Genomic DNA, 15,705 nt, shown 5'->3' with positions numbered 1-15,705 from the left:
CCATATGGTGTCATAGGGCACACCCGGAGCTTCCTTTTCAAAATCGTGGCTATTGTAGGTGCAAACACATTTCTTACGAGGCTCTTTGTTCTGGCTTGTAATACTTTCAGACTGTCTGGAACAGCATAAGCAGTAAAAATTTACATCGTTAACCTTTGGCGCTGACCCTTCTAGAGGCTCTCTTTCTGCAGTTGTTTTCTATGGTGTAAACAGAAAGCACAAGATAAATTATTAGTTAAAAGTATGACACCAGAGTATACATGAAAAAAAAAATAATAATAATGTCTATAGAGTTTTACTAACCTCAATATTCTTGCCACACTGAGAGGCGCCTCTGAAATCTTGCGAGTCGCAGAGGTCCATCGGGGTAGAAACATCGTCGGAGCTTACAACTGACGGCTGTACAACAACGGCCTCTGGCTCGGGGTCCTCCTGGAAGCACATGTCTTCATAGACGGGCGAATTCGGCGGTGCTACACACTCCTCAACATCTTCAATGTCGATGAATTTAGCTGCAACACTTAATTCATCTTTCGACGCATCGCTGTCACTGCTGTCCCCCTTAATAGGGGATATCAGGTTTGACACATCCTTGAGGTTGAGCTTTTCAAGCCGCTGGCAAAGTTCCTCTTGAAAACCGGTAACATCTGTAGCCCCGTCGTCAGGGACAGCCTGTTGTGCATTCTCATCCATCGTAAGAGGGGCTAGGGTCCGGTAATAGCTACCAATAGTGTTCAGGGCCCCTGAGGAGCCGGCTTTTCTGGAGATCGGATTGTATCTCTTCATGGCGCCTTGACAAGCTGTTTCAGGAATGGTTCACGGTTTGACAGACGGCTCTAACCAGCTCCTTATATGCAACATTTCAAAAAGGGTGGGCGCTACTCTACAACACCATGAGGTCACAGACCACGTGACACACCCTACACAGGGAGGGCTTTCAGGGACACCGGAAGTCCCAGCCACCGGAAATGGCGTCACTTCCGGGGCGGGATAACTGTCACTTTTAATATGGTGATTAAAGGTATCCCTTCCTACTACTTACATTCATTTGTTTTAAAGCACTTCTTAAGGCTCGCTTCACTAATCCACTCAGCTATCCACACAAAATATCATTTTGTTCTTTGCAGCAGGCATTTTAACCCTCTACACTACTTTATGACGAGTCAAAACTGCCGCTATACTAAACTCCCATCTCTCTCCCTAGCAGGAACATTAATCACAAGAGGTATCTTGATTTTTTAATTTCTTCCCTGAAGGCTGGACGCACAAGAAACTTTTAAGCAGGTGAAATCGCAAGTTTCGTACCTGATTGCTAAACACAGTGCCCTCCTGAGGTCAGCACCCGGTGCGGCCGCACCGCTCACACCACCCTAAAGCCGGCCCTGCTAGAATCCCTAGGATGTTGGAAAAAAAGGATGCAAATTTGGCATGGGTAGCTTATGTGGACAAAAAGTTATGAGGGTATAAGTGCGAACTCCCCCAAATAGCCAAAAAAAGACCTGGCACCTGAGGGGGAAAAGGCCTGGCAGCGAAGGGGTTACCACACCTGATAAATAATGAACCCCGTGGTATCTTTGTTTATTAAACATGACATATTACGCCTAAACTCGTAATCCGTCCCCCATTCCGACTAACTCGTAATGACAGCCTAGAGTAAGAGATGTTTTTTGACTGCTGGAATAAATCATTTTGAACCTTTATCATGAAAGCGTGTTGTTTCTCTGGTACGTTCTCTACTTTTTAGAAAGAGTCTGCGCACTCAAAGGACAATTAGTTTTCCCGTCCTTCCTCTTAGTTGCTTTGCAGAGAATCCCAGGAAATATGAGATCCCCAGGCTCCATGTGCTTCACGTATGTTGTGTCAACTGTCAGTTTCTGTTGACAGGAGGTAATTTGTCAGCCTGCGAGCTGCGTGATTTGTTTTCTGGCTGCCTGCGGATTTTTTTATAGATTATTGCAATCTTTTATCAAGTAGATTTATGTGAGGCCCTCTATTAAAGAGACAGAACATACCCGAAAACACCATTGCACGTACACATTAAATTACTTAAAATGGGTAGATACCTAACCCATATATTTTTAGTAGTAATATCATGAACTTTAAAGAAAGGGGGATTGCGTTTTTCTGTCAGTACTTTGGTTTCATGCTCTCTCCAGCACTAGTAAATATACATGGAGTTATAGATGGATACTACAGCTCTGACGTGTAAAAGAGTAAGTGATAAGCCCACCACTGTTGCTACTGAATGCATGCCAGTTACCATGGGCGCACAGTCTTGAACTCACCTTATGGGTCTTTAATCCAGTGCCAGCTACTCCCTGCATCTTTATCTAACTCTTGCATGTTCCTGCTTTCTTCCTTTGTCACAGTTTTTGTCTTTCTCTTCCTAATTTTTTCCCTCTTGTATGGGTTTTCTCTATCCTGCACTGGATCAACGTCTGAGGAAAAATAAATGGCAGCCCCCAAAAATGAGCCCCTGAGGGCGCCACCTGAAATCACCAGCTCAAATTAAGCGTTTGCATCTGTGAATAATAAGGCTGTTTTCCATCAAAGCTTTCTGAGTGACATCAAATAGACAATGAATGGAGAGTTCGATATTACCTTAAGTCACCTTTACGCATCTTTCATTTTATGTTACGTACAGACACTCAATTTAAGCTTCCATTGGTATGTTCAACTGTGCAGTAGAAGATTGGGAACCAATACCAAAAATGGCAGCATCTGTGCCCACCCATACTCATTATTAAACTGAGTGTCCTATCTCCAAGGTCCACCACCCCCTGGCAATCCCTCAACTCCACCTACCAAATTTAAAAAGTGAAACCTGCCATCCTCCCTCCTCCAACACCACCCTCAACATCACCCTACCCTCTCTCAAATATTAACAGAAAGATTTATGCATATGATGCCCTGCTACCCCTTCCCTTGACACTCATTTACTAAACTCAATAACACCCAACTAGTGTTCTGTCAACCCCACAGCACGCTCTCTTAAATGTATCCTCTATGTATTTGTCATCTATCTAAATAAAATAAAAAACGTGTTTACTGTCACCCCCCCATATCACATCACCCTCGCTCCAAACCGCTCTCTCACCTAAATGTATTTTAAAAAATATATCCTGGTCTCCTGTCACCCATCCCTACCACCCTATGAGTCTCCCCTCTGCCTCTGTCACTTCAGTCCATCAGTGAGAGGATAGATGTCTGAAGCACATCTTCAGACTTCACTAGCAGGTTCTAACAAACTGAACTGACATCACACTGTATTCTAGGACCTTTAAGGGAAAAGAGGAGTGAGGAAAAGGAAAGACAGTCGTTTGTAGGTAGGATCTTGGATGGAAACCACAGAAATCTTCGGGTGCCTTTTAAAAAGTAAACAGAGAATCAGCAAGGGTTTTGGTTCGCTGATATTAAATACAAGCATGTAGAAGCTACTTCAACTAGGTTCTGATGACGCAGAAAAAGAAGGACTAACAAATATTCATATATCAAGTATCCAAAATCGTATAAGGTAGTGTGATTTTAGCAAAGAAAAATAATATATGTGGGAAATTGTGCCCACCGGGTAGTTCGCCATTATTATAAACGGGCTTAATTAATCATGAAGAATTGACAAATGTAGTAATCCGTCATAATTGCAAATGTATTCCATGATTTTCTTGTTGAAAATGTTATATGCTTAGCTTAAATTTAGCAGAGGCTTTGGCCTAGTTGCCTGGTCTCAAATTTTAACTGCGTGGTTTTTCTTGCATTAACAAAGACATTATTTTATTTTAAGGCTGTAATTTTCCAGTAGAGATGACTAATACACTTATCTCAAGGTTTCGTGCTAGGCTGGTTTCATCCTCTTTGATGCAAGGTCAGCTCCTGCAGGTGCAGACAATAAAGGCGCTAAGATAAAATTAATTGCCAAACTTTGTTGCAACTTGTGTTCCAAGGCTCCAAGGACAATGTATGTAAAAATGAGTACTAGGAGAAAGATACAATTCATTGGTCAAGTTGAAGCCACCCTATGAACCCTCCAATGGAAGACCCTGAAGAATTTGGAATGTTTCTTACTTAAACCCACCGGACAAAGAGAAGTCAGCCATTTTTCCTTGATGCCATTTTTTGATGCCTGAAGCAAGACGCCATCTTGTATGCCATTTCGATGCCTTTTCTCTGTCGCAGAGAAGGAAACTTTAAGAATTCTCACCCTAGAGACTTTAACTTTAATTTTGCCCCGTCCTGCCCATGTTATAACTTTTGCCCCATTTTCCTTGCTGCCGCAAGGACAAACCTGTGTTCAATTCAATTCAAAGAAGCTTTATTGCGGCTACAAGAGCCAAAAAAGCGCGAGCAGTAATAAATCCAAATAAATACACATAATAAAATTGCAGGTAAATATAATGATAAAAGGGAGTAAAAGATAAGAGAAAATGAAAAAAGTGAAATAAAAATGGAATAAAAATGGAATAAAATGAGATAAAATGAAATGAAATTAAATGCGCTGTGCAGGATGTTGGGACTGTCTTATTTGGAGTCTTTGTCCAGAAGAGTTTTCCCTCTGACAAGCCAACTGGCTCCGAGGAATTTGGCGATAGCGATCACTAGCGTTGGCCTGGTGTCTGATCTAAGGATTCGCAGGGCTAGCGCAGAGCAGCGTACTCCCAGTAGTCTGCATGCCGGGGCCAGCCATTTCCTACGGGGGGCGGTATACGCGGGGCATGCAAAAAGGAGGTGAGGGAGATTCTCCATGGGGGCTTTGCAAGCAGGGCATGCAGTGGATTCATTGTGTGACCAGCTGCTGGTGAAAAGTCTTAATGGGAGTGTTCCAATGCGGAGCTGGAAGTACAGTTTCCTGTCCCTTGGGGCCGTGATTAGGTCCCAAAAAGTTTCATACTTGCATGACTCTTTTAGGTTGACAAAGTCACAAGATAATGTAGTGTGGAGTGCAGCCCTTGTGTCTTCGTGGTTGGCCATTTGCCAGTATAGTTTCTTTAGTTCGCTTTTCGAGGGAAAGACTGACGTGGCTGGTGAGTTCCAGAGATCATCGAGCCCGAGTGAGTATAGTAAAACCTTGATAGATCGTAGCCAGGGGATTCTGTGAGAGTGGTCGGCTTTTAGGATGACCTGTAGAGCTTCAGTGAAGATGTCAAGCTCCGGAGTGGTCCAGAGACGCCGCCAGTACAGCAGAGGTCGCAGGCGGGCTTTGTGACCAATGCGTTTGATGCCGAGATCCTTGACAAGAGGGAACAGTGGGGTGCTTAGCGGGAGGGACACAAGGTTTCTTAGGAAGTTGTTTTCAGCGGTGGTTAGGTCTTGGGTTTTGGTATAGCCCCAAAGTTCAGCCCCGTAAAGCGCTGAGGAAACGGCTTGGGCTTCGTATAACTGTAATGCTGGGCGAATTGGTTTTGTGTGTGAGAGGTGGAAATTTTTTAGTAGAGCCCCAGTTGTTTGTCTTAATTTAAGGGCTTGTTTTCCTATGTGTGGCTTCCAGGACATGTTGTCAGTGAGTGTTATGCCCAGGTAGCTGAAAATGCCCACCTTCTCAAGTGAGGAGCCTTCTAAAGAAAATTTCCCTTTGAAGGATCTGTGGGGATTAAGAGTCATTAATTTTGTTTTCGAGGCGTTGATTTCGAGACCCCGAGATGAGCAAAAATGCTCGAAGCATGCAAGGAGTTTCCTTAGACCACTGGGGGTCTTGGATATCAAAAGAGTGTCATCGGCAAAAAGTAAGACTGGGATTTTTTGTGTGCCAAGTGAAGGTGCGTCAGCCTGCAGTCTGAGGAGGGAGGGGACAATTTCATTGATATACAGGGAGAAGAGGGTCGGGGCAAGTACGCAACTTTGCAGCACACCCCGGGAAACGTGGATTCTATCAGTTAGTTGGCCCTTGTTGCCCCACCTGACTTGTGCGTAGTTGTCCTCGTGGAGTCGTATCAAAATGGCAAGGATGTGCTCCGGGATTCCCATCCTAGAGAGAGTGACCCAAAGTTTGTTGCGAGGTACTAGGTCAAAAGCAGATTTGAGGTCCACAAAAGCTACATAAAGGCTGCCTTTGCCAATGAACACTGTTTTCCAATATAATAATAGGAATCTGAGGGCTTGATCAATGGTGGAAATCTTCTTTCGGAAACCGGCTTGGAGGGGGCTAAGGATATCGTGGTCAGTTATCCATTCTTCGATCTTCCCTAGGAGGCAATGGCAGAAGACTTTTTGGACACAGTCAATTAGGCTAATAGGTCTATAATTACAGGGAAGAGATCTGTCGCCCTTTTTAAAAATTGGAATAACAATGGCCGCTTTCCAAGAGTCGGGAATTGGCGCCCCAGATGCTATTGCGTTAGCTAGAATGGTGAGGTATCTTGACCAGGATGCTAGGTCTGTTGAGAATAGGTCTGCTGGGACGCAGTCTGATCCAGGGGCCCTGCCGCGTTTTAAAGTGCTTAGAGAGTAGGTTATATCAATTTGAGAGAACAACAGGGGTGCTGCGGTGGTGGGTGCTAATGAGTGAATTAGGGGGGGGCCCGTACAAACAGAGGTGGGGCTATCATGATCAGGGGAGTACAGATTACTAAAGTGAACTATCCAGTCTCTTGGGGCAATGTTGGTTGTAATGTCCAAACCACTGGTTTCTGGGCCTCGCGCTGCCAGGGACCAGAACAGACTATAATTCCTCTCGCGCACAGCGTCGCTGAGTGCTGTCCACCATTTGTTATCTTGGTCACGCTTGGCTATGCATATTGCAGATTTATAGGACTTCCTAGCTACGCGGATGGCGGTGGGGTCCTTGGATTTAATGGCTTGAACTAGGCGCTTGTTTAGGGACCGACACGTTTTGTTGAACCAGCGGTGCCTGCCTTTGGGTCGTTTATCGTCGTGGGCTGGGGGTGGTGAGAAGTGAGCTGCAATGTCCCTAAAGCAGGAGGTGTGGATTGAGCTTATTTCCTGGTGGGGAGTTGCAGAACCTGCCTCTAGGTCCATTAGTGTGGATTTTAGGGTGTTATTGGCAGCGTTGATGAGTGCGGGCTGAGCCACGATATTGTCCCATTTTAGGTGTCTTTTATTGTTGGCCAGGCTAATACCCTCAGGTGCTACTGCTGCGGGGTTAGACATAGCTGGGAGGTTACCTAGGTCTAATGTGTGGACAGAGAGAGGGTTGTGATCACTTTCAGTCCTTTCGATGATCGTCATATCGATGACTAGAGGCCATAATCTTATATCGAATAGGCAATAATCGATTCTGCTGGAGTGGTTCGTTTTGTTGTACGTGTGACTACCGTTGGTGTCTGAATTGGTTCTTCCATTTAGCGCCCTGAGTCCAAACTCCATGGTCAGTGATTTGACCTGAATAGCGACCGACGTCCATCTCTTGATGGGTGGGATTGACAGGGCGGGGATAGACCAGGCTTGATCTTCCTCGCGGGTGGACCTGAGATCGTCCCAGTCAAGGGGTTCGAATGTGACGTTGAAGTCCCCAGCCACAATGGTTTTGTGATGGCGGGGATAATTTTGTAAGAGGGCTACGAGGGCGCAGAGGGTTTTGGAGACTTGACCCCCCCTGACCCCTCGAGTGTAGATATTAAAGATGTTCACCACAGAGTCAGGCCCAAAGGATAGACGAAGGCCTAACAGGTCGGGAGAGACGGTAGGTAGCTGTGATATATGGCAGCTAAGTGATGTTTTGATCCAGATGGTCAGACCCCCTGAGGGTCTGTCTCTCGTGCTGGCCACAGCGGGGATGTGGAAATTTGTGTAGCCTGTTCGGAAGAGTGGGTCGAGTGACCATGTTTCCTGGAGGAGACATATGTCATGTTCGTCAATAAATGAGGAGAAGGATGGAAGGGGAAGAATAGATTTCAGACCTGCCACGTTCCATGAAACAAGTCGTACCCCAGATTGTGGCTGAGTTATCCTGTCTAGATGCCTGGGGTTTGTAAGGTTGGCTGTCGGGGGTTGGTCTGGGAGATGTGGTTGAGGGAGCAGAGATGGGTTGATACCAATGTTTGCCTGTGAGGCTTGCGGTGGTTGGTGATGTTCCTCTGTTGGAACTGGCCTGGTCCTGATCCAGGAAGTGCTTGCAGGCCTAGGCAGCAGCACTTGGTTTGGTGGGCAATGTGCCTGCAAGATGGAAGGAGCATCGTTGTCATGATTGCTCAGGGAACCAGAAGTGGTCTCGGTGTCATGGGTAGGGGGGAGAATACATGGACAAACAGTGGTAGGGTAAAAGGGGGATCTGGGGGTGATAGATGTTAGAGGGTTGCAAGGTTTGCCTGCAAGGATTTTAGGTGGGGCTGTGAGTCAATCGTATTTACCGAGAGAGGATAGGTTTTCTGCTGGGTGGTAACTCGGGCACTCCTCGTGGAGCGTGGGTGACCTGGGGTGTTTAAACTGGATGCGTGAGTGTGCTGGTGGGCTTGTTCTTGCGTCTAGGGCCACCAGATTGTTCGCCATGGTCCTGTTCTTGAGTGTCAGTTTTAGGATATCAAAGTGAGTTCCCGGGTCTGGCCGTCGTACTACATTAATTAGGTCCTTGCGTATTATGGATCGGCAGCCTCTAACATGGTGAATCCAATGGATTGCCTTGTTTTTGATAGAGTCTACCCCTTCCTTGCGAGTCAATGTGGTTAACTTGGGAACGTTAACCATTAGAACTATATTACCTAAATGGGACTGATCAGTGGCAGGTTGTACAGAGTATTTTGAGGCGGTATTGCTCATGGGTTTGAGGGTTTTATGATAGATGTCTAGTGAGTTTCCTATGCCTGAGTTGTGGAAAAAGGGTGTCTGGTGAGAGTTCATGGTATTTTCTCCGATAGGGTGAGGGCCGACGTGGCAAGAAGCTGAGGGGTTGGGCGGGTTTGTTGTGATGCCTGATAGGGTTGGGTTTTGGGCGAGGTTAGTGGTGGTCGTGTTATTTGCGTGGGTTAGCTGTTTTACTATTGCAAGTAATGAGTTAACCATATGCTTGAGTTCTGTGACTTCCTTCCTTAGAACTTGTATGCATTCGATATGCTGTGGGGTTACATGAGGAGAGTGCATATTGGTTGCTGCTGGCCCATCTGCCAGGGTGTCTGGGTTGATGTAGTCGTGTGATTCAGGGATGTTGGTTAAGGGACTGAATCGGTTACTGAGCTGGATGGAATCGTTGGTGGCAAATGGTAGGTCTTCTACTGGAGAGGGGGCGGCATGGGTGATAACATTCCTACTTTCGCCCACCCCTGTAGTGTCAGTGACTAGTTGCCCACGTTTCACGAAAATCTCAGCGATTTTCATGGGACCATCCTTCCTGTTAGTTGAAGTGGGCCCCCCCCCAGTTTCAATAGAAATATTTCCCTGGGGGCTAGTTAGTATTCCGTTGCATTCGCCCAGGAGAGAGTCGATTCTATCCATGACGCAGTTGCTAGCTGCATGCTTATGCCTTTTTCGCTTGGCTTTTAGCACTGCCCCGGCCCCTGCCTCTATTGCTTTCCTTTTGCCCATCTGATGTTAGTGTAGGTGCAAGGTTAAACGATAAGGTGTCAGATTAAATGGAGCAGCTGACTCAGGATACAGAATTGGCAATGACAAAACAAGTGGGACTAAGTCCAATGTGGCCTTCTTGGGAGATAGATGTCAGGGGGGTGGCCCAGCCCAGCTTCTGTCAGCCGCTGACGGGCGCAGGACGGACCCGCCCTTGGCCCGGGCAATGCCCGGGCGCGTCCCGCGCGGCGGGAGCGCGAAAGGGTTTTTGAAGGGCTCCTGCCCCGCCTCCTGACTTCACAGCGCTTCCCGCGACGGCGGGAGCGCGAAAGGGTTTTTGAAGGGCTCCTGCCCCGCCTCCTGACTTCACAGCGCGTCCCGCGACGGCGGGAGCGCGAAAGGGTTTTTGAAGGGCTCCTGCCCCGCCTCCTGACTTCACAGCGCTTCCCGCGACGGCGGGAGCGCGATAGAGTTGTTAAAGGGCTCCTGCCCCGCCTCCTGACTTCACAGCGCTTCCCGTGATGGCGGGAGCGCGAAAGGGTTTTTGAAGGGCTCCTGCCCCGCCTCCTGACTTCACAGCGCTTCCCGCGACGGCGGGAGCGCAATAGAGTTGTTAAAGGGCTCCTGCCCTGCCTCCTGACTTCACAGCGCTTCCCGCGACGGCGGGAGCGCGAAAGGGTTTTTGAAGGGCTCCTGCCCCGCCTCCTGACTTCACAGCGCTTCCCGCAACGGCGGGAGCGCGAAAGGGTTTTTGAAGGGCTCCTGCCCCGCCTCCTGACTTCACAGCGCTTCCCGCGACGGCGGGAGCGCGATAGAGTTGTTAAAGGGCTCCTGCCCCGCCTCCTGACTTCACAGCGCTTCCCGCGACGGCGGGAGCGCGAAAGGGTTTTTGAAGGGCTCCTGCCCCGCCTCCTGACTTCACAGCGCTTCCCGCAAACCTGTGTTAACTTTGCCCCTTTGAAATTCGCCCCATGCTGATCGAACCGGTACCTGAAGGACGAAGTTTTTTTCCTTGAATGCTGATTGAATTTGGTAAATATGAAAGGATAATTGTATTATGCATTGTGTTTTCCTTCTTATGTACCAACTGCTTATTTTGATAGGGCCCAAGCAAGAAGTTTTCTAAATTCATGTTGACTAAATTTGTTTTTGCATGAAGCCCCACATGCCAATGCTAATTAGAGGTTAGTTGAGGTATTCATTTGATGCACCATGCTAAATTGAAATCTTGTTATGCTGACCGATGTATGCAATTAGTCAAATTCAATTACTTATATTAGTGATTTGTATTGCTATAACCGAGTGCATTATAATCCAGATTTTGCGTAGATTGCGTTTCTTCCGCCGCTATGGACAGCTAGTAATGTTTGTATACGTATATCATTTGATTTTGAGACTCATCTATATTGTGCTAGCTTTGTTAATATAGGGAAATAAATTCATTAACTTTTAATAAACTGGTGTGGTTATTCATGGCTGAAAGGTCATGGTGTGTCAAAATACTGATTATTGATTGCTAATGTGTTGTTTGATCTATTAATTGAGTATTGGTTATTGATTATAAATGGTTATTGATTTGAGTGATCCAACTATTCTTGGATGAGGAGAACCCAACTCGGTTAAAAGGTTCACCGACCTCCGGCGTGTTCAAGTATAAGTAATTTATAAAGACTGGACGCGCTATCAGTTTCACCTGAGAGTCACCAACGAAGCACAGTAACGAGTTCTTGTGGTGCTAGGATCCACCAGCTGAAGCCAGGAACCCCCCGGGAAGGCAGAGGATAATCAAAAGAAGAGTGCACAACACTGAAAATAGCAAAGAGGTACTAGCCCTAAGGCTAGCTATTGTATGCGAGGGGACCCGAGGGAGATGCAAAATATCAAAGGCGCAAGGAATGGAAATAAACTGGTGCAAACCACAACCGGAGAAACTCAACAACATAGGGAGGTTGCGAGGTGAGGGTTCTAACACTCTTTCCTCTATTTATTTAGCCCTGGAAGTGTTCAGACAAGCGTCACCCTGCTGACCCGGCTCTTGCTTGCCCCAGGCAGTGAAGGCCGGTAACTCTCAGCCGTGCAGACGCTGCGCTCATTCTTCCTTTCCCACCAGCTGCACTCCCCTAGCGTACTATCTCTGCTCTTTGGTAAATGCTGATAGCAAAGGCGTGCTCTTCATTCTCTCCATCAGAGCAGGGAGCCAGCACTGATGGATCTCTGAGAGCCCTGTGAGAAGGGCCTTGAGTATCATTTTTGACGAAGCAACAGAGCGAAACAGCTTTTGCTTCCTGCTTTTGCTACATCATAGCACTAAATATCCAGATACTGGTGGCTCTCATACATACATACAGGAAATATTGGGAGATGGTATTTGATCTTGACACTCTTTTGCAGTGAGACTAAAAAGTAGCATCAGATCAATCGGTATTCTTAAACATGATGTATTAATCAAACGCCCTCTTCCTTCGTTATATTGCATACCCATAAGAAAACACCAAATAGTCATAATGGATATCCCCCAAGAGCAGATCACAAAACTACAGAATCCCCCAGCACTGTCACGTCCACGCAAAACTATGCACTCAGTGTTGGACACTCTGGGGTCTGCCTTCTTCAGATGCTGCAGATCCTGGGGCGTACACATGCAGCCTGAAGAGGGTTAGTAGAGGTGTCAGGAGCAGCCCACCTAGCAACACTGCAGGATTCTGACAAACTGATTCCCAGACAGATCACCCAGGAAGTTGTCTTGCCTTTACTTGAAATCCTTTGAGTATGTCTGAGAAGAGCCAAACCTGAAACTTGGTGTGCCCTCACCCTCACATGCAGTCTGTGCTGTCTCTTCACCCCAGAGACAAACATCTTGCAAATTGATGTTCTAGTAGGAATCAGGGGGAGGCTAACCTGTTTTCATTTTTTTAATATTAAGATTCATGACATGCTTCACATTGTTGTTTATTTTTATTATGTTCGTCACTTCTTTAGTGCACACATACCACTTGTGTTGTCTCGCAACGCTCTTTTCATGTCCGGTTGACTGGAGTATGTATTGCTACAGTCTACAAGTCTTACCCACAGTGGTGCAACATAACATGACGCCCCCTCCTCATTGCAGAATTTTGAGTACCCCTGAATCTCCTTTCTCTGAAGAAATACTCATTGTCTTTCAGTTGAACAGGGGCCCCATTTTAAAGGCTGGGGGCCCCTGAAGGTGTGGGGACCCCTTTGCACCACTGGGGCTCTAAGGGGCCTGCATTCTGCCCCTGTATACTCATTGTATTGCGAGGCAGAGCCTGCATGAACGTAGTGGTGTAATGCAAGATGATGGGGCCCCACTGCAAAATGTGATAGGGGATCTCAGAGTTTCCCATTTGGCACAGGCATTCATTCTCCTTGGCCTGAAAGGTAGGGTCCCACTGGAGAATTGGGGCCCCCTTGCACCACAGGAGCTGCAGGTGCCTGCGTTTCACCCCTGCTTGAACAGCTGTAAGAGTGTATATTTGAAAATAAAAGGATGATGTTGTGAAGGTATATGTGTGTGCAGAGATGTGAACTTTCATAATCCATGTAAGAAGAAGTTGAAATGACACTAGGAGCAGGGACAATCACTATGCCTCATAGATTTAAGGTTTTTCCCACTTGCCCCATGTCTCTTGCCAGTTAACAACCCACTCCCTACTTTTAAACGGAGAACTAAGCCTGTTAATAAGAACAGGTTGCACATGGCGTGGAGGAGCACATTCGGGCAGAGACCTGCCATGCTGCAAATCAGGCAATTAGTTGTTTAGTTTATTATGTATACCATTTTCTACAGCAGAAAGTTTTACAAGGTGAACAATGTAAAAAAAACAGGCTATTTGTGGAACTAAAGCATAAAGGAAGTCTGTGAGAAATAGCATGAAAATAATGTTTATCAACTAAACAATGAAAGAACGAAGGCAATACAGAAAGGTCCCCATGGATGGGAGTGGACTCAGATAAATTAGATAGAGAAGAACCTGCTGTTCAAGTAGAAGAAAAAATAAAGTTACTAATATATCTAAATAAATTGATCAATCCATGCTCTGATATCAAATTATGCGACAAAAGATTTCATTCAAAATTTGCAGTTGAGAATTACTAAGTCAAGAAATTGAAAAGTATCAACCTGAATGAAGTTATAACAGAATTGATGCTAAATAACAGAGTTTTAGGAATTTGATCTATGTAACATATCAAATGTTCATCCTGATATTTTATTGTAGGGGGGAGTGGAGTTCTAGATTCTGAGTGCACAACCTGAGAATGATACTGGTTTAGTGTTCTTGTTTATTTGCAAGCTGGGTTTTCCAGATGGAAAAGGTTGGTACTTCTGAGTAAGCAGGAGCAGCTTCAGATGCTGGGTTATGTATCCCCAGGCAATAGTAAGCACTTTTATACAAGTCAGGCCAGGGATATTGCAATTAAGTGCACATAGTGGGGACTACAGGCGAATGATCTTCCAGTCAATCTCGGAGGGAATGGAGAAAGAATATGATACATTCAGGGTTGAGAGAGAGCCCAGCATAAGGTCTTCCAGAACAAAGAATCTAACAAGAATCCTGCTGCTAAAAACGGGAGCCAAAGTTAAGGATACAAATGCTTCAAAGAGTTCAATAAGTGCAGTGACAAAATAGGAAAGAAGGCTTGCAACACATTTTTTTGCTGACCAAAGCCTCTGTTTGGACCTGGCCCATTCTCTACAGGTACCCCAGGTTTTTGCCTTTCTTTGCTGAACCCATTTTTGTTGGCTTTTAGGACTCTGCACACTTTACTCCTCCTTATCGGTCTCTAATAAATGCAACTATCTGTTCCCAGGATCTGTAAATTAAATGTTACAAGTGGGCTAGAGCACTCATTATGCCACCCCTTAATTTTGCACTGTAAAACCTGCTTCAGGTCTGCCATTACAGTCTAGGATGCAGTTTAAAACTGCAATTTTTACCTGCCAATATAAACCAGTTGCCAGGCCAAAGCCTTTCTTTTTAATACTCATATGTCACCTTAAGGTAGGCCCTAAAGGGCAAAGTGCATGGTATTTAAAAAGTAGGAAATGTGAAGTTAAGTTTTACATGTCCTGCAGTAAAAAGGAACATAAGTTGATTTTCACTGCAGCAAGGCTAACTCTACAATAGACTGACACTGGGTTACCTTCTTAAGAATTTTGAAAATCCCACTTTTAGAAAGTTGACATTTTTCTGCCTAAACCAAATGTGCCTTCTGACAGAGTCCATGGTCACAATACTGTTAATATCTCCTGTGATGTAGTGTGTATTCCTTCAAGACAGAGGATAAAGTGGTCCTGGGTGTGGGGAAGGCTGTTCCTCTCTTGAGCAGGATTCCTTTGGGGTTGTACTCAGCTCTTCCTGAGCATCAATGGGTAGCCTAAAGACTGTACCCAGCCTGACGTGTCACTGGCAGATGCAGTTCACACTTGGGCCTGCTTGCCCTCTATTTCAATAGCCAGGATGGAGCCAGAACTAGGAAAATGGGAAGAAATTGCCAGAACTAGTTCAGGGTTAGACAAAGGGGTTGCCCCCGGACAAAGGCTGGCATTTGGTATAAAAGTGCCACCCACAGAACTTCTCAGAAGAACGCAGGACCTATGGAGATTCAGAAGAAGGAATGCCTTGCTGTCTGAAGCCTGAAGGAAGTGTGGATCCGCTTGTCTTGAACCCAGGCCCTCAGAAGTGACAGCGAGGGTCAGCTGTCTGCACTCCTGTTTGAACAGCAGGGAAACACCAAGTGTCCAGAGACCCTTCCTGCAACTGCCCAGAACCAAATGAACCTGTCTGAATGCTGCTGCTGACCTCCACTGGAGTGAGTCTTAACCTCCAAGAGGTGCTCCCTCTGTCTTGGATCCTTGGCTAGTGTTAGCAAGTACTCCTCCAACTTCACAAATGCAAACACTGAACTCCAGGTGAAAAACAACAAGCTCTGGGTTCTTCATATTGAATAGAACCGTCCTTGTGAACATGAGCGGACTTCTCCAGGCTAAGGTGGGACCTCCATCCAACTGCCAAAGCGATCTCCCAGACACAGACCCTGGACTTCACTGCCAAGAGATGTTTGCATCAACCATTACTGCCCATTCTTTTCCACCACGTGAAGTTCCAATCATCAACCATCTCTTTGTGCCAACAATGACAGCACTGCCAACATGAAGTTCTGACTAAGGCCTTAGACTTCAGGAACCTACCATCGATGGACCCCTCTCTGGATCCAGCTTGCAGCCTGACCACTGAA

This window comes from Pleurodeles waltl, chromosome 1_2 (genome assembly GCF_031143425.1).
Source record: "Pleurodeles waltl isolate 20211129_DDA chromosome 1_2, aPleWal1.hap1.20221129, whole genome shotgun sequence".
Lineage (NCBI taxonomy): Eukaryota > Metazoa > Chordata > Amphibia > Caudata > Salamandridae > Pleurodeles > Pleurodeles waltl.
This window is presented reverse-complemented; position numbering follows the sequence as displayed.